Source organism: Dromiciops gliroides, chromosome 2 (genome assembly GCF_019393635.1).
Source record: "Dromiciops gliroides isolate mDroGli1 chromosome 2, mDroGli1.pri, whole genome shotgun sequence".
NCBI classification, from domain to species: Eukaryota; Metazoa; Chordata; class Mammalia; order Microbiotheria; family Microbiotheriidae; genus Dromiciops; species Dromiciops gliroides.
This window is the reverse complement of record NC_057862.1, coordinates 229,284,486-229,312,218: the sequence shown is the minus strand read 5'-3', so window position 1 is coordinate 229,312,218 and position 27,733 is coordinate 229,284,486. Positions and strand designations below refer to the sequence as shown.

Below are 27,733 nucleotides of genomic sequence, written 5' to 3'. Positions count from 1 at the left end.
CTGGGTATCCTAATTATGTGATATAATAAGTTCTCAACATCCCTTCTTTCTTTCTTCCTTATTATATTGACTTTTCCTTTTCCTTTTTCTCTTAAGATCAAACTATAACAAAACTGCTCCTAGGTCATAGGTCTCATTTCCTTTTTCCATGATCTTTGGAGACATTTGGGTTCTGTAGAGACACTTGTTTCTTCTCTCCCTACTAGAATATAAACATTTCATCACATATTTCCATCCACTTGTTCAAATGTATTTAGATTTCAATGTTTCTCTCCACTTTGATGTTTGCATTTCAATGTATCTACTCAGCTTTGGTTTCTTCACAAGAATGTTTGGAAAAGCTCTGGAAATCCATTTTCCCCTTGTAAGTTTATACTTGATTTTGCTAGATAAATTATTCTTGAGTGTTAGCCTCTCTTTTTCTTCTTTTGGAAGCTCTTCTCTCCTTTCTAGTAGTAGGTGCCAGGTCTTATGTGATCCCAACTGCAGCTTCCTTCTTTTGTCTGTTTGTATTATTCTTGTTTCCATCTGAAACTTCTTCATTTTGACTATGACCTTTCTGGAAATTTCATTTGTTTCTTATAGGAAGTGATTAGTAGACTCAATTTTTATTTTTCTCTTTGGTTTTAATTGATTTAGAATTTTTTCTTAATTATTTCTTGAAATATACTAACTAGGCTTTTTATTATGAAAGTTTTTCATGGTTTTTACATTATCTCTCATTCACTCATTTTTCAAATCAGTTGTATTTTGACACGAATTATTTTATATTTTCAACTGTTTCCGTGCCTTCTTTTGTTTTTGTTCTAGTATTTCTTGTGATCTCAAGGAGTAATGTGCCTCTATTGGGTCCAACTCACTTTTGTTTGGTTTGTTTTTTTTGTTTGTTTGTTTGTTTTGGTTTTTTGTTTTTGTTTTTGTTTTTGTTTTTTGCGGGGCAATTGGGGTTAAGTGACTTGCCCAGGGTCACACAGCTAGTAAGTGTTAAGTGTCTGAAGCCGGATTTGAACTCAGGTATTCCTGAATTCAGGGCTGATGCTCTATCCACTGTGCCACCTAGCTGCCCGGGTCCAACTCACTTTTAAAGTCTTACTGAAGAAAAGTTTTATACTTCCTGAACTAATCTATTCATTCTACTTCTTATTTCTCTAAGGCTCTCATTTCCTTTCTCATTCTTTCCTATAGAACTCTCACTCAATATATATTTTCAGTTTTAAAATGTCACTTTTATCCATTTCATATTTTCCTTGAGGCTTAATTTTTTTGTTGTAATCTTTGCACATTGGGAATCCTACTAAAATTCTAATATTTTTTCACATTACTCATTATCTCTCCATTCCTATTCTTTCTTATATTTATGAGATTGATTTTTTAATCAAAATATAAGACCTGACACGTTATATGTTGTTAGAATCATACCAGTAGTTTAGCCTATTTTATATATGTGTATGTAGACATAGATATAGATATGTGTGTGTATCACACACATATATATGTAATATATAATAGTCTTTTTTTTTTTGGTGGGGCAATGAGGGTTAAGTCACTTGCCCAGGGTTACACAGCTAGTAAGTGTCAAGTGTCTGAGGCCAGATTTGAATTCAGGTCCTCCTGAATCCAGGACTGGTGCTTTATCCACTGTGCAACCTAGCTGCCCCATATAATAGTCTTTTTTATAATGACATTTTTTAATCAAATATTTCAGGTGTCCCTACCAGCTTTGTTTCATCTGGAAGTCTTTTACATACAAGTTTAGCTCTTCAACTATTCATTGTGCTAATGTCAAAGTTACAGGATTAGGTTTTGTTTTAATCGAAATCTCTGTTTTAATTTCTTGGTGCAGGAACTCCCAGTCAGGAAATTTGGTCTGCCAAGGCAGATCAGCACCTGAGACTGTATTATCCATACAACCACTATCAGAGGGAAGATAAAACCAAATAAGTACAAAATACACTTATTTTTTCAAGACTTTCTATTTTATTTTCAAGAAAAAGTCCTAATCAAATTGTTCTCAGTATTTATTATAAAATGTTGATCTCCATTTTAAGTGGATGTGCTCTAAGAAATATTTTTCAAGTCCTCAGATAAGTAATTCCTTTATTCAAAACAATAATACTCTTTTCATGAAAGAATGAGTGGGCTAAAGAACAAATCATAGAAATAATTAAAGAGAATGACGATAATGAGACTACATATCAAAAAATACAGCAGAAGTAGTAATTAGAGGAAAAATTAAATCTCTAAATGCTTACATCAATAAAATAGAAGGGGCAGCTAGGTAGTACAGTGGATAAAGCACCGACCCTGGATTCAGGAGGACCTGAGTTCAAATCCAACCTCAGACACTTGCTACTTACTAGCTGTGTGACCTTGGGCAAGTCATTTAACCTTCAGTGCCCTGCCAAAAGACAAACAAATAAAAAAAGAAAATAGAGAAAGAAAAAACCTATAAATTGGGTATGTAATCTAAAAAATTAGAAAAAGAACAAACTACAAATCCCCAATTAAACACTAAACTGGAAATTCTAAAAATTAAAGTTGAGATTAATACAACTAAGTATAAAGAACTATTGAATTAATAAATAAAACTAGGAGATTTTTGTTTTTTTGTTTGTTTGCAGGTCAATGGGGGTTAAGTGACTTGCCCAGGGTCACACAGCTAGTGTCAAGTTTCTGAGGCCAGATTTGAACTCAGGTCCTTCTGAATCCAGGGCCAGTGCTTTATCCACTGCCTCACCTAGCTGCCCCCCCGAGATGTTTGTTTGTTTGTTTGTTTGTTTAATAAAATAGATAAACCTTTGGTTAATTTGATTTATAAGAGAGAAGAAAGCCAAAGCACTACTTTTAAAAAAGAAAAGGGTGGGGGCAGCTAGATGGCGCAGTGGATAGAGCACCGGCCCTGGAGTCAGGAGGACCTGAGTTCAAATCTGGCCGACACTTAACACTTACTAGCTGTGTGACCCTGGGCAAGTTACTTAACCCCAACTGCCTCACTAAAAAAAAAAAAAAGGGTGAATATACCACTAACAAAGATGAAATTAAAGCAATTACAAGGAGTTATTTTGCCTGATTATATGTCAATAAATTTAACAATTTAATTGAAATGGAAGAATATTTACAAAAATATAAATTGCCTAGATTAGCAGAAGAGGGAATAGAATATATAAATAGTTATATTTTAGAAAAAGAAACTGAACAGACCATAAATGCTCTTCCCAAGGAAAAAAGCAGGAGGACCAGATAAATTTACAAGTGAATTCTATCAAGCATTTAAAGATCAACTAATTCCAATATTAAATAAATTATTTAAAATAATAGGCAAAGAAGGGATCCTACCAAACTCCTTTATATTAAACAAATGTGATACTAATACCTAAGCCAGGAAGTGTATGGAAAAAGAAAATTATAGACTCATTTTATTAATAAATATAAATGCAAAAATATTAAATAAAATACTAGCTAAAAGGTTACAAGGATTATAGATTTGTGACCAAGTAAGATTTACATCAGGAATGCAGGAGAGTTTAACATAAGGAAAACTATTCACACAATTGATTATATGAATAGTAAGTTTTTAAAAATCATATAGGGGCAGCTAGGTGGCACAGTGGATAGAGCACCGGCCCTGGATTCAGGAGGACCTGAGTTCAAATCCAGTCTCAGACCCTTAACACTTACTGGCTGTGTGACCCTGGGCAAGTCACTTAACCCCAATTGCCTCACCCCAAAAAAAAAATCATATGAGTATATCAGTAGATCAAGAAAAAGCTTTTGATAAAGTAAAACACTCATTTCTATTGAAAAACAATTGAAAATATAGGTAGAAATGGATTTTTCTCTAAATGGATAAAAAAGCATTTATCTTAAACCATCAGGAAGCATTATTTCTAATGAGGATAAGCTAGAAGCCTTCCCAATAAGATCAGGAGTGAAACAAGGATGCCTACTGTCAACAATATTATTCAATATTGTATTGAAAATCCTAGCAATAAGAGAAGAAAACAAATAGAAGGAATCTGAATAGGGAATGAAGTAATAAAACAATATCTTTTTTTTTTAATATTTTCTTTTTTTTTTTTTTTTTTTGGTGAGGCAATTGGGGTTAAGTGACTTGCCCAGGGTCACACAGCTAGTAAGTGTTAAGTGTCTGAGGCTGGATTTGAACTCAGGTACTCCTGACTCCAAGGCCAGTGCTCTATCCACTGCGCCATCTAGCTGCCCCCAAACAATATCTTTTTTTGCAGACAGTAAGATGATATACTTTGGAAAATCCCAAACACTCAACTAAAAAGTTAGTTGAAACAATGAACAATTTTAGCAAAGGAACAGGATATAAATTCACATAAATCATTAACATTCCTATATTTCAAATATATTCCTATATTCCATAACCCTGCAAGAAGAGATAGTAAGAGGGGGTGGCTAGGTGGCGCAGTGGATAAAGCACCGGCCCTGGATTCAGGAGTTCCTGAGTTCAAATCCGGCCTCAGACACTTGATACGTACTCGCTGTGTGTCCCTGGGCAAGTCACTTAACCCCCATTGCCCCACAAAATAAAAAAGAAGAAAAAGAAGAAGAGATAGTAAGAGATAGCCCATTTCAAATAACTCTGGATAGTATAAAATGCCTGGGAGTACACCTGCCATAACAAACCCAAGCACTATATCAACAAAAATATTTTTTAAATGTTTTATATAAAACATTTACAAAATAATTTACCAAGGTAAGATCAAAATGGTTAGAAGACGTAGATATAAGGAAATAACAAGAAAATTTGAAAACCTGAATCATATTACCTATCCGACTTACGGATAGGCAAATAATTTATGAATAAATAAGGGACAGAGCAGAGGAAAATATAAAATGAATAATTTTTGATTACAGCAAATTAAAAGTTCTACTTAGGTCTGTTACCCAAGATGATTAGGACAAAAGGAAAAGAACCTATATGCTTTAAATATGTACAGCCACTCTGTGATGGCAAAGAACTGAAATTTGTGGGGACACTCATCAGTTGGGGAATTGGCTGAACAAGTTGTGGTGTATGATCATGATGGACTTCTACTGTGCTATAAGAAATGATGAGCTCAATGATCTTAGAAAAATATAGAAAGACTTGAATGGGAGCAGCTAGGTGGTGCAGTGGAGAAAGCACTGGCCTTGGATTCTGGAGGACCTGAGTTCAAATCCAGCCTCAGACACTTGACACTTAACTAGCTGTGTGACCCTGGGCAAGTCACTTAACCCTCATTGTCCTGCTCCCTCCCCCCAAAAAAAAGACTTGCATGAAATAATGAAGAATGAAATGAGCAGAACCAAAAGAACACTTTATACAGTAACAGCAATATTATTTTAGGAACAACTTTGAATAACTGTCATTTTGACTATTATAAATACCGAAATTAATTACAAAGAACATATGAAGATACTTTTTTCATCGAGAGAAACAATTGATAAATAGAAATATGTATAGAATGGTTTTACATATATACACATATTTATGTCTAATGGTAGCCACCTCAAAAAGAATAAAATAAAAAAATAAATAATGGTAGCCACCTCTGGAGAGTGGGGTGTGCACTTGGGGAGGGAATAAAAAAGGGGAGAAAATTACATGACAACTTTATTATATATTTGAAAGGAATAGCAATTTGTACATAATAGATTTGCAGTTTCGTGTATAATCATCTTTCTAGTCTACTATGTTATGGAAATGCTTGTTTTATTTCTTAAGTTTACCATAAGAAGATTAGGAGATTATGGGGAAAATTACTTGTGAGATCAATGGATAAGGGAAGATTTTACCAAAGAAGAGATAGAGAGGATCAAGGGAGGTAAAATGGATATTTTTGATTATTGCTGTTCAGTTGTTTTTCAGTTGTGTCTGATTCTTCATTATCCTTTTGGGGGTTTTCTTGGCAAAGCTACCAGAGTGGTTTGCCTTTTCCTTTTCCAGCTCGTTTTGTTTTAGTTTAGTTTTTTTGGTTTTTTGTTTTTGTTTTTGTTTTTTTGCAGGGCAATGAGGGTTAAGTGACTTGCCCAGGGTCACACAGCTAGTTAAGTGTCAAGTGTCTGAGGCTGGATTTGAGCTCAGGTCCTCCTGAATCCAAGGCCAGTGCTTTATCCACTGCGCCATCTAGCTGCCCCCTCCAGCTCATTTTGCAGATGATGAACTGAGTGAGGCAGACCTGGTTAAGTGACTTGCGCGGGGTAATAAAATGAGTAAGTATCTAAGGTCAGATTTGAACGCAGGAAGATGCATATTCCTGATTTCAGACCCAGCATTCTATCTGCTGTGCCACCTAGCTTCCCAATTTTAATTACATGAAATTTTAAAAGTTTTCACATAAACAAAACAAAATTAGAAGGAAATCAGGAAACTGGAAAAAATTTCACAATAAGCTTCTCTGATAAAGGTCTCAATTTCTCAAGTACATAGGGAAATGAGCCAAATTTTTTTTAAAAAGAGCCATTTTTCAATTGATAAATGGTCAAAGGATTTGAGAAGGCAGTTTTTAGAAGAAGAAATCAAGCTATCAATAGTTATGTAAAATGTTCTAAATCATTAATAATTAGTGAAATGCAAATTAAAACAGCTCTGAAGATACCACCACATTTCTATAAGATTGGTTAAAATGACATTAAATGAAAATTTCAAATGCTGGCAAGGATGTGGAAAAATAGGACACTAATGCACTGTTGATGGAGTTGTGAACTACTCTATACATTCTGGAGAACAATTTGGAACTATACCCAAAGGACTATAAAATCATACATATCCTTTGACTCAGCAATTAGGTCTGTATCCCCAAAGAGATGAAAGAGGGAAAAGACCCATGCTCATGTTAATTTGTTTTCAGTCGTGTCTGATTTTCCATGACCCCATTTGGGTTTTTCTTGGCAGAGATACAGGAGTGGCTTGCTATTTTCATCTCTAGCTCATTTTACAAATGAGGAAACTGAAGCAAACAGGGTTAAATGACTTGGCCAGGGTCATATAACTAGTAAGTGTCTGAGGCCAAATTTGAACTCACAAAGATGAATCTTCCTGACTTCAGGCCCAGCACTGTGCCAACTAACTGCCCCAAAGAAGCTGTATGTATAGGAATATTTATAGCAGCATTTTTGAGGTAACAAAGAATTGAAATTGATTGGGGATCAATCAGTTGGGGAATGGCTGAACAAATTGTGGTGTATTATTATGATGAAATACTAATATTCTATAAGAAATGATGAGGGGTATACTTTTAGAAAAACTTGGAAAGACATATGAACTGATGCAAAATGAAATTAATAGAATAAGGAGGATACTGTACACAGCAGCAGCAATATTATAATGATGATCAACTGTGAACGACTTAGTTACTTTGATCAATATAATCACCCAGGATAATTCTAAAGGACTCATGACAAAAAATGCGATCTACCTCAAAAGAGAGAGAAATGATGAACTCTGAGATTACTGAAGTATATTTTAAATTTTTTTCTTGCTATTTATTGCAGCATGGCTTACATGAGAATATGCTTTACATGACTACACACATGTATTGGGTATCATTTTTTTTTTTACTTTTCAACGGGTGGAGAAAGAGCTGGAGGAAAGGAGAGAATTTGGAACTAATTTTTTTAAATACTTTTTTTTTCTGCTCTAGATCACTATTGATCAGAGAAATGCAAATTAAAACAACTCTGGGGGCAGCTAGGTGGCGCAATGGATAGAGCACTGGCCCCGGATTCAGGAGTAGCTGAGTTCAAATCCGGCCTCAGACACTTAACACTTACTAACTGTGACCCTGGGCAAATCACTTAACCCCCCCCCAAAAAAAAGAAAAAGAAAAAAAAACTCTGAGGTGTCACCTCACACCTATCAGAGTAGCAAATACAACAAAAATGGAAAATATTAGGTGTTGGAGGGGATGTGGGAAAGCTGGGATGCTAATCCACTGTTAATGGAATTGTGAAAAGATGCAACCCTTCTGGAGAGCAATTTGGAACTATGCCTAAAGGGCTATAGAACTATGCATATCCTTTGATTCAGCAATACCACTACTAAGTTTATATCGCAAAGACATCCCCCAAAAGAGAAAAAGACCTATTTGTAGAAAAATATTTATAGCATCTCTTTTTGTGGTGGCTAAAAACTAGCAAACAAAAGAATGCCCATCAGTTGGGGAATGGCTAAACAGGCTGTGATATATGATGGTGATGGTACATTATTGTGCTATAAGAAATGACAAGCAGGATGATTTCAGAAAGGTCTGGAAACACTTGTATGATCTGATGTATAGTGAAGAGAACAGAACCAAGAGAACATTATCCACAGAGACAGTATTATTGTTTGATGAAGAACTGTGAAAACCTTAACTATTCTCAATAATATAATGATCTAAGACAGTCCCAAAGGATTATTGATGAAACATAATATCCACCTCCAAAGAAAGAACTGATATTGATGGAACACAGATTGAAGGACGCTGTTTTTCACTTTCTTTTTTTCTTTTATTCAAGTTTTCTTATACAAATGACTAATACGTTAATGTTTTACATAATAACAGATATATATATATATATCCGATATCTGATTGCTTACCACCTCAGGGAGGGGGAGGGGAGAGAGGGAAGGAGGGATCAAAATTGGAACCCAAAACTATAAATAAAAATGTTTTTTACTTTAAAAATGTTTTATTCAAAAGAGGCTAGGCCATCATATTTTCTACCGTCACCCCATGAGCTAGTGGATCCATGAATGGTGGTATTTCTGTGGTCACTGATGTTTGGCACGGGCCAGTCTTTACAGGGCCAGATAAATCTAGGAGTCTGTCTGTCTATCTATCTATCATCTATCTATCTCTTGCATAGAGAATAAATTAGAAGAACCAACAAAGCAATGTTTAAGCTCTTGCTCTTCATCTAAGACCAAGGCAGATGCATTTATAACCTTCAGTAAATTCATTAACATGTAGAAATTTGTATATAGACTTACTTTTTGCTCCCCTGCTATACTGGGAAACTAATGGACTAACTCCCCATTTATAGAGCATTTACTACTAAATGGTGAAAAACAGACAAGGGAGGAGATTGATCACTTCTCCAACCTACAAAAAAATCCTCCTTGAACTTAGGACAACCCCTTTTTAAACCTCAAGGGGAGTATTGCCTCAGAAACTTAAAATTAGGCACCAGGGATTTATGAAGGGGAAGCAAGAGAGGAGGAGATAAGACTGGTGACAAACTACTTCTCTTGTTTCTATTTTTTCTACTCAAAGCTGAGAGGCAGTTTATCATATCGTATGGTGCTGGAGTAGGAATCACTTAACATCTCTGAGCATCATTTTCCTTATATGTAAGATGAGGATAATAAATCTTCATAGTACCTGCCTCCCAACAGTTGTGCTTAAGGATCAATGAAAATACAAGGGGACCCAAAAGTCTTAGTGTAGTTTTAAAACTTCAAGAGTCTAAAACTGTACTATGACTTTGGGTACCAACAATATATGTAAACTGTTTTGAAAACTTCAAAATGTTGCAAAAATAACAGTTGTTGTTCAAAAGAATTTGGATGACAGATGAGGTAAAATAATGTTATTCCACCCCACTGCTTGACCCACAATTACTAATTTAACAATGAGTTTCTCTAGGACTGGCCCTGCTCACAGGCTATGCCAGGAAAGCATATCACATACCAACACATTATTATTGGAACAATACAAAAATATGTTTGAGTTTTAAATAACACAGAACAGAATGCTGTTTTCTGAATATACTTTCACTAAAAATGGATTTGTAATGTTCAAGGGTTACATTGCAATATTCATTTCTCTCCATTCACACACACAAACACACTTAGCTTCTAGATAATGCAACTTTCAGTCGTAGAGGGTGTAAAGCTTATTTTGCCTTAACAGCCATTCTACCTCAGCTCCCCCAAACCACATTATAATCATACTCATTACTGCTGTAATGATAGTAATAATGTTTTATGCTTCTGCAGCGTTTCTTACATGATCTCAAAGCATGACTGCATCATGATTGTAAAAGTCAAGAATTCTCTCCTTCTCTGGAGTTAGTGTTTATAAGGAGGGTGGGGAACTTTCAGACGTGCCTGACACCAGCAAATGATGAGAATTATGAGGTACCTTGCACAAATTCATCTCTTTTGTTTTACTACGAAAAGGAGTATTTTTACTGACACAAGTCAATGCCTGTTCCAGTGGCACTCACTGTTAAAATAAAAATATAAATCTTTTCTACCTCTGACATTGGACCTGTGCTATGATAGCAAAAATTAATTTCAATAAGACATCAAATTCCTACAGATTTGAGCCATCTAAGTTGATACAGATCAATTGACCATCTCTTCCTTTCTTAAGTTGGAGCTATAAATTTAAGTCAAACTTTCTGAACAATTCTAAAAAATAATCCCTAATAAATAAGCTTTAATTTTTTGATTCACCTAATCTGGGCATCATAATACAGGGAAAAGACAATTTGATTAGAATCAGAAGAATTGGTTTAAATTTTGACATTGCCACTTGCTAACTCCATATCCTTGGGTAAATCAGTCATTCAACTAGCACTGTGCTAAGCACTAGAAGTACAAATAAATACTAGTAGAAAGATAGTCCTTGCAGTCAAGGAGTTTATATTCTACTAGGGAAAATAATCTAAATGGAAGCTGGAAAGGGGAAGATACTTTGTATGTGGGAATGGTAGAGGAAGACTGTAGGACAGCCTTAACCTTCTCAGGACTTCATATTGTTGTGGTGGTGGTGGTCGTGTTTTTAATTTTTAAAATGAGGGAGTTAAAATTAATGACCTCTACAATCTCTTCTCCATCTAAATCTATTTATTTATTTTTAAAATCTACTTATTTATTTATTTTTTGCAGGGCAATAAGGGTTAACTGACTTGCCCAGGGTCACATAACTAGTAAGTGTCAAGTGTTTGAGGCTGGATTTGAACTCAGGTCCTCCTGAATTCAGGGCTGGTGCTTTATCCACTGCCTCACCTCGCTGTCCCCTCCCTCTAAATCTATTATCCCATGATCCCATGAGTCATTTTTTTTTTAATGATAAGATTACCTCTAATAATGTACTATGGGTTACAAGAGATCCAGATCCCAGTTTGGGGTCATAGGGAACTATTTGTAAGGTAGTTCCTTATCTCTCCTAATCTGCCAAAGCAGAAGTGATCTGAAAGAATTCCCTCCTTGCTATAGTTTAGCACAAGCATATTCCCAGAGAGATTTTTAGTAGAATAGCTATTTTCACCTTGAACATCATAAGGAATTCTTCTCCGCCTCTCCCCCAAGGTCCAAAAAAACTCCTAAAAGCTAGCTGTACAGAGGAAGGGGAAAAGAGAACTGTGTTAACATTCCCCAACAATTTAACAACTAACTTGGGCTAAAATTTGTTAACTTAGTTCCTTCAGTCATTGTCACCTGTCTATAATTTGGGTCTTTGGAAATAGAATAAGTTTCTCACATAATTCCTTTTCCCTTGGATTAGTGTGTAGGGGGTAGCTAGGTGGAGCAGTAGATAGAGCACTGGCCCTGGATTCAGGAGGACCTGAGTTCAAATCCGGCCTCAGACACTTGACACTTGCTAGCTGTGTGACCCTGGGCAAGTCACTTAATCCGCATTGCCCCACCCCCATTTTTTTTAAAAGGGGGTATAGGGTATCCTGTCTTGTGTAAACTCAGGACATTGGACATAACTTTGATAATTATGTTCTCATATCTTCCTTTTCTATATCTATTTATCTTAGTTAAGTTTTATACCTGGATATACAAACATACACACACAGACACATACACAAACATCTATATAACAAGAGAGTTTCCAATGGAAGCAGTAGCACATTGCTATTCTTCTCTTTATAGTTACAAGTTTGTCTTGCTAGGTGCTAAGGGAACATATTATAGGAAAGGCTTACATATGAAAATTTTGCAAATCTCAAACCAATTTATGCAACCAAATATCTACTTGGTTAAACAAATTGAGAGTTTTCATACTTATCCCCAATCACACAATTTTTTCAGTGTACAAAAAGTTAATGGGCAAGCTCTCTGGCCAATCAAAGAAGTACACAAAACTTGAGGTGTGCCAAATTGGTGCCTTTGAAATTCTAACCAGTTCAACTGTTCTTTGAAACTGTGTTTAAAGTAAGGACTGCATTCACAGGGTACCTAACTCTTCAAGACGCTGCCTCTCCTACAAAGGAGAGCCTTCTTCTCACCCCCATTGCCTAACAAGGGTATTGGTTCCTATTCCTAGCCAGCAGCCCCAGTGCTCATTCTGCAGCTACCAAGAAAATTGGCTGATGTGCTTTTTTTCTGCTCTAACAATCATTCAGCAGTTGGCTTGGTCTCATTGGCTGACTATAATCCCCATTCAGAAATGTGGCTCGGAATCACAACAGAACAACCCTTGTTCTCTCAGTAGCATTTCATGCCATCATCTGTCTGCCTAGAAAATAAGATAAAATGTTAAATGTCTCACCAAAATGATTAGTTAAAAATCATCATCAGTTTTAAGTAATGTGCTGGTATTTACTGCAGAATGTTTCAAAACCTGCTGTCCCTTTTTCCATATTCGGACAAAAACGTGATCTCAATGTTATGCTTAAAATGTGAGATCGCAAAGTAATTTTCATATTAATATGTGCTACTACTTTTAAATTCAAACCAGAACCCCAGAAAACACTTGTCCAAATAACTACTCTCATTTTAAAAACCTTGGAGCTATCACCTTTGAATTCAACCTACATCCCTCATTCTGGCCTCCAAGGTTCTCCTATTTACTCCAATTTATCATGTCATTTTGGAGGCAGTGGGGCATAGTGGAAACAGGACTGGCCTTGGAGTCAGGAAGACCAAGGTTCGTGTCCTATCCCACACACACACACTGATTCTGCGACCTTGGACAAATCATTCAATTTCTTAGTGGCCAAGACAACTCTTTAAGACAGTAAGTGACAAAAGAGTTTACATAATTGGAGCTTACTATACTAATAAAATCATAAGCACGTGCCCCCCCCCCAATGAAATTGTAATTTTTTCCATTCTTTTTGAGCTTTCACTAATTCAATAAAAAAGTATTCAATGCCTCTTATATGCAAGGCATTGTGCTGGAAAAATGCATCTACTCTTTTCCCTCTTAGCTCTCAGCTCTCACAGGGAAACCTTCGATTCAATCAATGTTCCATAAGTCTAGGACTATTTTCTTCCCATATCAATCCATATGCCTATCTTCCAACAATGATCTCCACAGTCTTCTCCAATTAAGCTTGATAAGAGAAATTCCTCAAAACTTCTCAATCAATCTTGCTTATTTAACCATTTCTTAATTTTCCAGCCATTTGTTTTCAGTCCTGGTATTTTCTACTTCAATTTCTCCTTCAAACATAAGCATAGGAAGGGGAAAGGAGATAAAGAGAGGAAAAGTAGAGGATGGAGGGTAGGAATTTCTTGGGTAGCATATAGGAATCACTGAAGACTGAATAGCTAGATGCAAAGAAATTAGCAAAAAGGTTAAATACAAAACCAAGAAGTTCAACATGAAGACATATTCCATTGGCATATCATTTCAATATCCTGGAAGATAACATTCCTTTAATTTCTAGTACTTTTACCACTACACCTCAGCCTCATTTACTTGACCTCATTCAAGCTTATGGGATTTTCTACTTGGATCTAAAAGTACAGATAGATGCCCTTTAGGATAAAAGTTACTTGGGGCTTCAAATGTTAAGCAGATGGTTCATAGCAGTGGGGTTATGTCTTAATCAAGAAATGGAAACAGGGACAGCAGATTTTTATATTCTTTCTAGCATATCCCAGAACATTCTTCAGAATGAGACTGCCAAAAGTTATAAATATTTCCATTAGTAAAAAGATACCAAGATCTGTCTTCTCAGAAGCAGTGAGAACTTCTCCAAGTGGAAACATTTACAAGAATATGAGACAATCATTTTTTATAAAGCACTTTCATGAGACATGCAAACTATTATCTTATTTTCCCAGGAGAGTGGTTAAGATTTGAAAAGGTAAAGGAATTGAAAAGAAAAAAGGAAAAAGGAAAAGGAAAGGAAGGAAGTAGGAATAACTACTAGTTTCCTCCTTTACTAAACCAACCTTGTATTTATTCACATCTATTCTATAAATACTTTTTCATGGACATGTTGTGTCTGCTCTGATAGAATGTAAGTTCCTTAAGGGTCTAAAATAACTACTCATTGGAAATATAGAGGATACTCTCAATCAGGTAGAGGTTGGACCAGATGGATTCTGACCCTTTCCAACATAGACCTCAAGTCTAATAAATCCAAAATAAAATGGATTTTTTATTCTAGAATGTAGTTGCTAAATAAATTGGGAATTTGGAGGAATAGCAATTCAGGACAAAATATCATTAATCATGTGCCCACAGCACTCAGGACCGCAATGTTCTCATTTATACAATAAGAATAGTAATACCTCACAAGGTCATTACGACACTCAAATGAAACACTATACACAAAGTGCTTTACAAACTTTAAAATCTTAAATAAACATCAGTTATAATAATTTTTATTTTGAATTTGCCTAAAGTTTTCTCATTTGATCCTCAAAACATCCCTGTGAAGTAGGTAAGAGAGCTATTACTACTCTAATTTACAGAGCAATGAAGAGTTATGGAAAGATTAAGTAACTTGTTCAGTTATATAGCTAGTGTTTGGCAGAGTTAAAGACTAGAGCCTAAATCTTATGACTCAATATGACATACTTTAATGACACCATTCTGCCTCCATTAAGTTAATAGTAATGTCTGCATCCATTTACTGAGTGGTACACCATTTCATTTTTAATAGGTCTAGGAATTGTAAGTATTTGTATTTCTGATCACTGCCCTCCAATTTTCTTTTTTTGCATATATGTATACAAATACAATGGCAGAAAATAAGAATACAACAAACTCTTTACATATTAGTTGCTCTAAATTATAACCAACACATCTGCTTTATGGAATAGCATTTATAATTTGAGAACCACTATTTCAAATGTTACAGCAAAGAAAGAAAAGTACATGCCTGAGAATGGTGTGTTGACTATAATTTGTGATGTTCTCATGGTTAACAGTGGGAGTGTTATGTAACTTTACATTTTGTTTTGGGTTCCTTGGCTGCATCAGTCTTTGAGTACTGATTGGTGTTGGAGGAATGAGATTCTCCGGGTCTAAATGAGTCACCAAGAAATTAGAACTGACCAGATGGAATTTCTTCTTGATCTGAGGATAAGCAGCCAAAAAAAACCCCTTCAGTTTAAAAAGGCATTTTGTAGAATGGCTGTTCACTGGAAATCCAAAGCTTTGCATTTTTTTAAAAATCTCCCCTTAAAAATATGAAAAATCATAGTTTTTCTCTTATGTTACATAGAAACCTGAATGAAAAGGGATTGCTTGCAAAACAAATTGATTTCTTAAAAAAAACAACACTTCCTTTAGATGTGTAAAAGGAAAAGCATACAGTTACAACCCCCCAAATAGAAGTCTAAAAACTGGGCTAAGGAAACAAAAAGGGTAGATGCATCAGTCTGACCACCCCATCTCTTTTCATCAGGTTTCACTTAACTAAGACCAAGCATTCAATTTCAACATAAACAAACAATTCCTAACAGGACATCCCATCATAGGAGAATGAGAGTATCTCAGTGCCTCTGAATGTCATGTAAGCACCAGCTGCTGCTCCACCTCTCTTGGGAAAGCAAGTTGTGAAGCCTCCTGGTGACTCTTATAATTAAAGTGACATGAATTCCTTCCAGATTCAATCATAGGGGAAATAGCACACATAAGAAACAAGAAAATTTAAAAAGAAAAAGAGAAAAAACAAAGGAACCAAACCACAACCTCCACCAAAGCCCTGATGGCCTGAAATGACACTAGGTTATAAGGAAAACAGACTGGATTTTTTAAAAGTCCACTAGAAAAGAAATCTACAACTGAAAAAAATCTCCCTATACTGAAATAATAATGAGAAGAAGCAGAGTGATCATTTGTAGCCTCCAATATTGGGGGGATTTATATAGGTGAAAGACTAAGAAAAGGTAGCATTTTGACCCTCAAATATCACAGAAAACACTTTTTTCAGAATAATGACCCAAGATGAGCTAGTACTATTTTTCTGCCTCAACTTAAATTCATTTTGTATTAGTTCATGTCAATTTTTCCATGTTTCTTTCTAATCATCCTGTTTATCTTGGTTTACAACACATCTAAATATCACACACAAGGTCTATGACAATGTACATTAAAAAAACACAAAACAATTTAAAAATTGAATACTGTAAAATTATAAATAAACAGTTTGGCAGGAGGTCCCTATGGGTATAGAACATTACAGCAGCCTTTTCAATGCATTATTAGGTTTCACTGACTTTCCCCCTCATCTTCCTCTTTTTTCTTTTCTTCAAAAAAAAAAATTTAGCATAAGGAATGGTTCTTAGTCAGGGGTGGGAAAGGAAAAAGGGGGTGGGAAAGGTTCTAGATGATGTTAAAAAAATCAATAAAAATAAATTAGATGAATGGGCTAAAATCACATGATATCTCAAAAATGAGTTTACCCAATATAATTGTCAAATAAGTCAATGTAAATTCACTTTTCAGGTATACTACATATTTTCTGTTTCCTATAACTACTCCAAGTTAGTAGAGATCACTTACTTTTCTTTTCCATAACGTTTCTCTTTTTGATACTCTTTCTTTCCTTCTTTTTCATCTTGAAAAAAATTCTAAGATTATCACATTATGTTTTCAAAGATCTTCAAAAGAAACATATCTTCCTGAGGGAAATTTACCTTTACACTGATAGGCTCTGATTCAGATGAGGAAGCAGGCCAGAATATTGACGTGGAGTGCCATTTTTCTTTGAGGTAAACTTCTGGGATATGGGGAAACAGCAAAATAAAGGTCTTAAAGGGGAAATGGGAGTAAGCAAGGGAAAGTGGAAGTGATAAAATATGATATATATTTTTGCGTGAGATTGTGATCACATTAGTATGGGCCAAGTATGTGCTAAAGCCAGCTTATGTTGATTGGCTCAAAAAAGCTGATAGTTCAATTTTCATTGTGAGCATTTATACTTCAGGAATTGATAAACTCTATAAATTAGCATTAGTTTTATGGCTATTGATTGACTAGGCTTAAAGTGATACAAAATATGTTAATAATGCAGATTAAACTTAAAAGTATGTCTTGTACTTTTGAAATACTAGTTGTTAAATATTTACCAATACACACTTGTTAAGGGACTCTGCAACTCATACTCTTAGAGAGTTGTCTTGGGGCACTTACAGATTAAGTGACTTGCTCAGGTCATAGAATCAGTAGGTAACAGAGGTTAGATTTGAACACAGGTTTTCTTGAGTCCACTGCCTCAGATAATAATACTTTGCTAGCCAGTAATTATAAGGCTTTTCAGATATACAATCAATCTAGTACAATTGATCTTGAATGAAACAGCAATGGGTTAAAAGAGCCTTTTTTCATGCCCTTTTTCTTTATATTCCCACTGCCTATGAAATGACTCTGCTACAAAGTTATTTTTTATACCTGTCAGCCTTGCATATCTCCCATAATAGTGACTCGATATCATCATTAATAGCTAGGTTTATTGCCTAAGCTATAAAGTTTCTTAAGGAGCCTATTAGCATAAATATATATGTATTTGCTAATAAAAGGTTATTATGGCTTCCTTTGCCTGTTAATACCTGTTAAGGTCTTAGAGGTGCACTTTAAGCAACCTGTCAAGGTTTAAAATAGAGTGTAGGTCAGACAAGAAGAGTAAACATACCTGTCAGATTAGGGAGAGTTATATGTATCCCTTAATCTAGATTTTCCCAAAACTTGTGGCAAATGTTCTCACTATTCTTATAGAAATGAAGGAAAGATATACCGTTTTACGTAGATTGTGAACTGATTCAATGGCTAGATGCAAACACTAGAAATTATTAGTTCAACATTAACTTGAAGGCAGCCTCTAGCTGGACAATTCAGGAATCTATGCTTGATCCTATTCTGTTTAATATATTTTTTTAATCATTGACAGATAAAGGTATCAAGGACATGATTATCCAATTTGCATATAGAACAAAGTCAAGAAGGATTGCTAACACTTAGAAAGATGGGGTATTAATGCATATATTTACTCTTGGTTTCAAAAATCAATTTCACATGTAAAAGTGAGGGGAAGAAAAACAGCTGGAAGTTTGTGATAATAATCAGGACATTTTAGGGGATTTCTTTTTTTCTTTTTAATTTATATATTTAAAGTTTTGAGTTCAAAATTCTATCCTCTCATTCCTTCCCTCCTTCCCCTCCCCCCTCCCCAAGATTGCAAGCAATCAGTATAGGTTATCCATGTGCAATTATGTGAAACATTACCATATTAGTCATTTTACATACAAAGACTCAAGTAAAAAAAAAAGAGAAAGCACAAAATAGCATGCTTCAGTCTGTGTTCAATCAATATCAGTTAGTTCTCTGGAATTTTAGGGGATTTCAATGTGACTCAACAGTATGATATGGTATCCAAAGGGGGAAAAACACACTAAAAGAACTGGTTAAGTCATTTAACCCTATTTGCTTCAGTTTCCCCATTGGTAAAATGAGCTGGAGAAGGAAATAGCAAAACACTCCTGTATCTTTGCCAGAAACCCCAAATGGGGACACAAAGAGTTGGACAAGACTGAGAAAACACAACCAAAGTGTCAAAAGACAAAGGAAGATATAGTCTAACTGAACTCTGACCATACTATATTTGTGGCATTCTTTTTTTGTTCTGGGAAAAAATCAATTTAGAGATCAATTTGCTTGGATACAATCATAGCATAAATTGAGGATAAGATTCCTACGCTGTGATCCAAAACAAGAACCTTAGGATGAGGATGCTACACATTTGGCTCTCCTTGGCTTTTCATTTGAAGGGATGAGCCATAAAACACATTTTCTGAGTGTGCATGGAAGGAAAAGTCACTCTCAACAGCTCTCAGCTTATCAAAGCACCCTTCCATTTTATTCTATGAAATCTTTGCCGCCATGAATGCCACTGATTGCTTCTTTTTTTCTTCTTCTTATAATTGAGAACCCATGTTGAAAGCTTAGTAGATAACCAGAACCAGGACCATAATTTGCTCAATGAACTAAATAATATAGAAGAAAGGAACATTGAAAGACTTCAGAACTCAAATCATTGAAGTGACCAATTATGACTTCAGGAGTCTGGTGATGAAACACCTCTAGGTAGATAAGTATTGAACTAGAGTCAGAGAATGAGATGTGCAGGTGGGTCTTCATCAGTGACAATAATGGATCCCCTGAAGAGGTGGCATTATTTGAACTTACACTATAGATTTCCATTGGACCGGAATCAATTTCTATATTTTACATAGTTATAATTTAAAATAATGTGACTTCAAACAAATGTGACCACTTCATGGGATCTACTGTTCACACCAATGGGGACCTACATAGGTATAGTTGATGTGTGAATTTATTTTGCTTAACTCTATTTATAGAGAAGGTTTCTATTGGGGGATGGGGGTGGGGCAGGAAGACCTGGTTGGTAGTGATACCAAAAAAAAAAAAAAACCCAAGCATAAATGAAGCATTTAAAATATTCAAAAGTAAACAGAAGTTCAGAAAGGAAAACACTCAAAGCTATTTTGTTAATACAGATTTAAAATCAAATTGTACATAATAACTTCACAATTTAATTCACAATCCTCTATTCTTTGCATACTCATATTTGTATTTATTGACTCTTTTTTTTTCTAAAAAGCCCAATGAGAAGACTTAAAGGCCATTACTGGTTGCAGATTCTGCCTTACAATAACATTCTGTATCTGTTTCAACATTAGAGACAGAGAAATGACAATAAAAAATTACCATAAAACCCTCCACAAGCCAGAAATACCTTAAACTCCTCAGCAAAAGGACTTTCCTATTTACTATTTACAAACTCATGTTCCTATACAATAAGACATGGACTCTATGTATGCTAATGGAACCACTTTCTGTGACTCAATTACATTCTTCCAGACAACACTGGTGCTTCAGCTAATTCAGAGGCTCTGGGGATCTGCTTTTCTGGTGAGGCCTTCCTGGGACTGGATCTGTATCAGAGTGACTGTGGGGTTGGGCTCGACTTCTGTATCAGCACAGCAGCTCCCTCCTTCTGACCTTCCAAGCCATTCTACGACTCAATTACATTCTAACCAACATTTTGAAGGTCTTATAGATTTGTTCAGTTCTTTAGGCAATGGTTAATAATTTTTATTAAATAAATAATATTTGATGTTATGGGAAGACATATTTTCCACCTTTTACAATGTACTTAGTCAAAAGTGAACTTTTTCAATAATGCATATTTTCAACTCTCAAAGACACAACCTAAGAACTTAAATTTTAACATTTCCTTTGTACTGCCTAGACATTCATTATCTAAAAAAAAATAACAAAACATCATATATCTAGCTATTTCAGGCTTTGTTATGAATTGCCAGGTAAAACCCAATCAATTTAAATGTATTTTATTCATGTATTTTGTTTTTACATTACATTCATTTCTGAATAGCTACATTCCCTTCTCCATCCTATACCCAGTGAGTCCTTAAACAAAGAGCTTGGAAAAAAGAGTAAAAAATCAAAAGAAAAAAATTTTCAGCAACACAGCAATCATGCCTGATGATATATGCCATATCTATTATCCGATAATTCTTCAGTGAAGAGAAGAAAGTACATCTTTTCTGTTTTTCTGCAAGGCCAAATTTGATTATTATAATTGAACAGAGCATTGAGTTTAACATATTGCTTTGCTTATATTTTAGTAGTAATTATATATGGATAGAGTACCAGACCTTGAGTCAGGAAATCCTGAGTCAAAATCTAGCCTCAGACAGTTACTAGCTGTGTGATCTTATGCAAGTCACTTAACCCTGTTTGCCTCAGTTGCTCATATGTAAAAGGAGCTGGAGAAAAAAATGGCATCTTTGTTGAGAAAACTGCAAATGGAGTCACAAAGAGTCAAACGTGACTGAAGCAACTGAACAAAATTATGTATATTTCATTTCCTTGTTATATTTAACTCTATCAGTTAATGTTTTCCTTTACATGCTTCTCTGAATTTGATATATTCTTAATTTCTTACAGCACAGTAATATTTATTAGATTACTATTCTAGAATGCCCTGTAAGCTTTAAGCTTTAATAGTATAAAACTTCATTAAGACTTTTGAGACATCCTATACTCATGCACCACAATTTATTTAACCATTCCCAATCAACAAATTTCTATTTTGTTTCCAGGTTTCTCCTGCCACAAAAAGTACTGCTATAAATATTTTAGTGCATATGGAACATTTTTTGTCTTTGGCATCACTGGGGTATATGCCTAACAGTAGGATCTTAGAGTATAGACATTTTAGTCACTTTTTAGAATAATTTCAAATTATTTTCCAGAATTGTTAGAGCTAGTCATAACTCTACTGACAGTTTATTAATATACCTGTCTTTGAACAACCTCTCCAATATTAACTATCATTGTCTTTTCAAATCTTTGCCATTTTTCCAGGTGTGAAGTGAAACCAAATTGTTTGGAATTGATTTCTTTTTATTAGTGCTTCACAGCAGTCTTTCCTATGCTAGTTAATAGTTTGCAGTTCTTCATTTGATAACTGTTTGTTCATATCTTTTGACCACTTATCCACTGATACCCACTGATTTCTATAAATCTTGTAGGTAGTTCAAATGGTGGTTATCTTGTTATTGGAGTTAATATATGCTGGGATGGGGGAAGATTAGCCTTATGTTAGCCCTAAAGAGTCATGTAATATAGAGTAATAACTTTCCTTTAAAAGTCTTATAACAAATATGGGATGTCAGTTTAAGTCTTTTAGCTCAAATTAAGTGCTATATTCTCAGAGAAAGTATTCATGCAGCCATTTTGTTTTCAAAACAGCAAATTCACTGCAATGAGCCCATTTGTCTGATTCCACAGTATGATGAAAACACTGCTAGTAGAAAGAAGGCAGGAGGCAATGCTGATATATGCACATGACATTCCCATTCACAAACCACTAAGTCCTTAAAATACATGTGCATTTTCTCAAATACCTCCCATGAGCCTCAGTTACATGTAATATTGTTCATGTTGATTTACAACTGAGGCAAGCCCATTATGGACTATTTTCTTCCCATGATTATAAAAGATACCTTTTAATAAGTGTTTCCACCCCATGAAAAATAGTCCACTCATTCATTCTCTTTCAGAAGCTATTTAGGAAGCAACAAGTTTGTTTTGCTCTTCATTAATGCACTTATCATGCTTCATTGTTTACTTTATGGTTACTTGCACACGTTTTCTTCCTCTACTAGAATACAGGTTCTTTGATAACAAGAACTATGTCTTATCTAAACTTTGCATCTCCTGCAGTGCTCTGCAAATGTTGGTTGAATTGCTGAAAATGAAAACAACTGGAGAGTGGATAAAAAATTGTGGTACATGAACACATAGTAAATATACTATACTAGACTGTACTATACTATAAAAAACAACAAATATAATGGATACAGGGAAGTATGGAAAAGTCTACATGATCCAACACTGAATGAAGTAAGCAGAACCAAGAAAACTGTATACCCAATAACTACAACAATATTAATGGAAAGAAAGGACAACAAAAAAGTCAAAAGTTAATGCTGCAAAATTATAAGAACAAGCACGGCCCCAAAGAAGAGAATTGGACCCACCCCACTCTTTTTGCTGGGATGGTAGGTCCATAAATGTGGACCATGGCATATGTTTTCAGACTATTTCAATGTATTGATTGGTTGTGCTAACTTCTTTTCCTCTAAAAATATTATTTGTTATATGTAATGGCTCTCTGGAAAGGAGATGGAGAGGGATGTTGAAAGAAATGCTGCTGATGAAAAAAGTATATCAATAAAAAAGTAATTTTTTAAAAAGAAAATCATTACTATGTACCTCGAGAAGATACACAGTACTACATATATCATTAAGATATAGAGTTGATGGTCTCCTATTGGCCTGTCAGAAGAAAAGAGAATGTTCTTGTGCAGTCAATGCAGAATTGCTATACTGAAGACGCCAATTTCAGTTCTTCAGTAAACTAAGAATGGTCCCCAGGTCCCTGATGAATTTATTTTGATTTTCCTTGGGCAGTAGTTATCAATGGCTTCACAGGTAACAGCTCCAGATGGTTTAGTTGCTGACTAGGTAGGAATGGGTCACTAGCCACAATCTATTCTATACCAGAAGGGCAGAAAGAGGGGAGGATAGTACATAGCATGAAAGCAGACACCAATATCAGCTAACGCTTTCAGAATTAATTGATATCTCATTGTTCTGGTAGAGACTCTAACAGAAGTATAAAAAAGTGACAAGGTAGCAAGTCAAGAGTCATTGTTTTCCCCTCACCCCTGGGAATCACAGGGATATCTCCAATTCTTCCCCTCCTCTACATGAAAGGATCTGTCAGCTGCCAGTTATTTCACTTGAAGTGGTCAGAATACAGTTTCTCTTTACTACCATGTGCCACCAAAGAGGGTTTCTTTCCATGAGTTTCTCGACATTCCAGCTCCCAACCCTCTAAGAATTATACATAACAAGCTAAAAAAGCTTCAACAATAGATGGATACTCAACCAAGGGAAATCTTATATACTTCCAGAGTCACTTAATATGTTGTTTGGTTTTGCTGAATTACTTTGTCCCCTTTCTTTCTTAATTTTTACTCTGGTCAGGATAAGGAGAAATAACACATTTGAAAATGAAGGCAACATAAAAATAATAAAAATGTAAGCAAAGCAAAAACAAATCTAGCCAAGAATCCCAAAACCATTACCTATCCCACAAAATATTCACTAGCCCATCCTATACTTACCAGGAACATGTTGATGATGGAAATGATGGCAGTGAACATTAGCAGTCTAAAAATAAGCCATGTCCATGCTGTGGGTCACAGTTTCCATTTTTGTGAAAATGGTAATTAATCTATAAATATAGGCTGATTTTTTTGCCTTAGGCCTACTGCCATTATTAATTTATATGGTTGATATAAAAATAAATATAATATTTACACAAATGGATAAATGTATATCCATAAAATGTCATATTCCCTGGAAGTCCCCCATTATACCTCTAGACACTTTTATATGAATTATGAACAGTGTTACCATGATGGTTAAAGATGGGAGGGGATAATAAGTCACATTTACAAATGTGTGTGTGATTGTGTGTGCTTGTGTGTGTGGCATATAGTCGAGAGGTGTTGTGGTAAAAGGTACTGGAATAAGATTTTTTTTAATGCTAGTCCCTGCCCTGCCAATCTTAAGACTAAGAAGTCACCTGTCAATTCTGTTAGTTGGGTTTTTGGGGGGAGGGAGGAGGAACAGCAGGCTGAACCTGTAATTGCATCAGTGTAGCATACTACTAATTAGCAGCCTGTTTATAACAATTTTAGAGCTCTGCCTGGGGTATTGTGAAGGTAAATGACTTGCTCATGATAGCTGGAGTATATCTGATACTACTTCTGACATTGAGAGAAATCTAAAAGTGGAACCAAGTGCCTTGGATAGTAGTGAATTTCCTTTCACTAGAGGTCTTCAGTTAAAGTCTTGAGTCACCATTTGTGAGGGATATTGAAGAGGAGACAGATCCTTATTCAGGTATAGACTGGAATAGGTGGTCTTTGGTATCCCCTCTAAGTGAGCATCTAAGATCTGATTTTATGACTTTTATATTTCACCTCATATTACATTTACTCTTTTTTGTTTGTTTTTGTTTTTGTTTTTATTGGCGGCGGGGGGGGGGGGGGGTTGCAGGGCAATGAGGGTTAAGCGATTTGGCCAGGGTCACACAGCTAATAAGTGTCAAGTGTCTGAGGACAGATTTGAACTCAGGTCCTCCTGACTCCAGGGCTGGTGCTCTATCCACTGTGCCACCTAGCTGCCCCTACATTTACTCTTACTGGATCTGAACCATCATTGCAGCCTTTCAAAATCTTGTTAGATCCTATCATCTAACATATTAAAAATCTCTCATACTTTTGCCTCATCTACAGATTTCTTGTGCTCCATATGGGTTGGACCCAAAGTCTTAGTGAAGTTTTAAGCTTTAACAGCTTCATGTACCTTTATTTGAGTCACTGATGAAAATGTTTAACAGTATAGCAGTGTGAATAACAAGTCCCTAGGACACTCCACTAGAAGCTTCCTTTTAAGTTGAAATTGAACCACCAATGACTACTCTTTGGGTCTGGCTATTAGATTTATGCTTAATCCACCTAAAACCAGCCATTTTATCTCACAGGTAAGAGAACTGACCCCGAAAGAGGCTGTGACTTCCTGAGGGTTACATAAACACTAATGGCAGTGTCAGGAGTTGAACTCCAGCCTTTTGATTAAATCAAGTGGCATTTCCACTGTACTACACTGTTTCTGTCCTTTGGAATTGTAAAGTCAATTGAATGTCTAGAGCAAATAACACCCTAAGCTCAAGTATTAATTAAGGCCATTTTGAGGGAAACAAATGGGATATACATCAGCACATTGTCTACAGACCTCATGTATCTTTTCACCATTCATCAAAAGCAATTGAGTGCAGACTGTATGCCATCCCAAACAAAACTGGAGCTTTGGCCCTGCAGTGAAGCCCTGCAGTACTCCTGACTTTTCCTGGAATATACCCATGTATTTCTATCTTGCCAATAAATGGGCAAATAGAAAGGTCCCTTCTACTATCATCCTGCATCATCTCTCTGTTACCTTATAATAAACTTCTGCCCCATACTCTATCCAAAGCACTTCAATCCATATACCCCAACTGTTCTAGGAATGTAAAGGTCATTCTTTGAAGAGTGTTATACTGTCCTGTCTGAATGATCTTCTTTTCCAGATTATACATATTTGTATTTGAAGCTTCCACCAGACATGAAGGATCCATCTCTTAGATAGTTTTGTCAGACTCAGCCAGAACCATAAACAGTGCTTCCACTTTACAGTCCCAAAATATCACTTCTCCTTCAGTGATAATAAAGTCAGTGGACCCAACTCTGTCCTCAAGACTAATATGCTAACTCCTGCTGAAATCAGCAGAACTTAAGAGCACAAAACTTTGGGCAGATTTTGGTCCAGCTTTCTGTTGCTATAGAATTTTTATTACCTGGCATATTTTTGATTCCAATGGATTGCACAGTTAGAGCAGGGTAACCCAGTTTGGGTGAAATAAGAAATGACCCAAACCACTGACCTAAATCCTGCTTTAGGAATTTTTAAATTACATCTCCTAGGTACAAAATAGGTTTTTACTTTTTTTTTTTTCTTTTAAAACCATTTTCAAATGTTGAAGTTATACTCCTGAACTTTTCATACCAGTTTGGATTAGAAAACCAAAGGAAAAAATGTTTTCCAACTGGGGGAGAGAGGGAGGAAGATCATACTTAATGAATTAATCATCTGAATAAAAGCAGGAAATACCAGGAGCTTGATTTAAAAGATTCTCAAATCAGTTTGGCAGACTGGAGAGACCCACCACCCTCAGAATAAACCCCTTCCAGCTGTAACTCCCCCATATTCTCATCTATATTCGGCCCAGTCCAAATCCTTCCCAGTCTCTACAGTCTTCAGCCACTCTTTTCACTTTGTAACTCCATCCATTATTATACACACTGCCTTCTTTCATCCTCCATTCCTTCTTCCACTCCCTTGCATTGACTTAAACCACCCAGCTTTTCCCCAGAGCAGTCCATATCTCTCATATCCTTCTTCAATTCTGGCCACTTCTTTCTCCCACTCATAAGTGATAATAGCATCAGAACTGCTTTCTTCCCACTTCTACTATCCATTACAGTCTCTTGTTTAGCCAAAATCTCCCAACGTCTCCTTTGACATTAATGCCATGTGACTATGCCATCCTTTCTTGAACTTCGGTCACTGATATCCACTGACCTTAATGGTATCTTAGGTTAACCACAAAGGTTATCTGACTTTTCTCAATTAGTCCAAAACCTGACTCAGCTTCTCTCTCCAATCCTTTCCCTGCCATCAGCCTCAGATATTTAAATATCTACAATATGACTCAAAATACCCTGGACTCTAGGACTCTTCAACTATGACCTTTGTTTCTTCTCTACTTCAACTAAGGTGGTACTCAAATGATTCCACCAAACTAATCTAATATTTCAAAATCTGAAATTCCTTGAATCATAGAATCAGAAGAACTCTCTAGGTAATCTAGTCATCTCTTAACATAATTTCCTGTCCTTTTTCTACATTCCTGCATCAATTCCCTGCGCTGTCTCTTATTCCTTTAAAAACTTTTATTTTCTCTTATTTGCAATTCTTGGCCATCTGTACAACATGGTATCCACACTATGGTCTTCTGCTATTCCCATTAAAAATAATAATTTTGCCCAGAGCACCCTGGGCTCTGATTGGTGAGATTTCACTTTGTCTAGTCCAGCCTCTAGCTTACTAGGTGGTGCAGTGAATAGAGCACTGACCTTGAAATTGGGAAGACCTGAGTCCAAGTCTCATCTCAGATATTTGCTGGCTGTGTGGCAAGTCACTTAACCTAAATTGCCTTAAAAAATATCCAGGGCCATCTCCAGTCATCCTGATGTATATCTTGCCACTAGATCCATATGTCTCAGTAGGAGAGAGTAAGGCTGGTGACCTTGCATAGC

The 27,733-nt window shown here is 35.6% G+C and overlaps 1 protein-coding gene across 1 annotated transcript in view; it reads right to left on the bottom strand.

Annotated features, from left to right (window-relative positions):
• The window catches only part of DIO2 (iodothyronine deiodinase 2), a 275,547-nt gene that overhangs the window by 136,196 nt on the left and 111,618 nt on the right, over nucleotides 1–27,733 (bottom strand).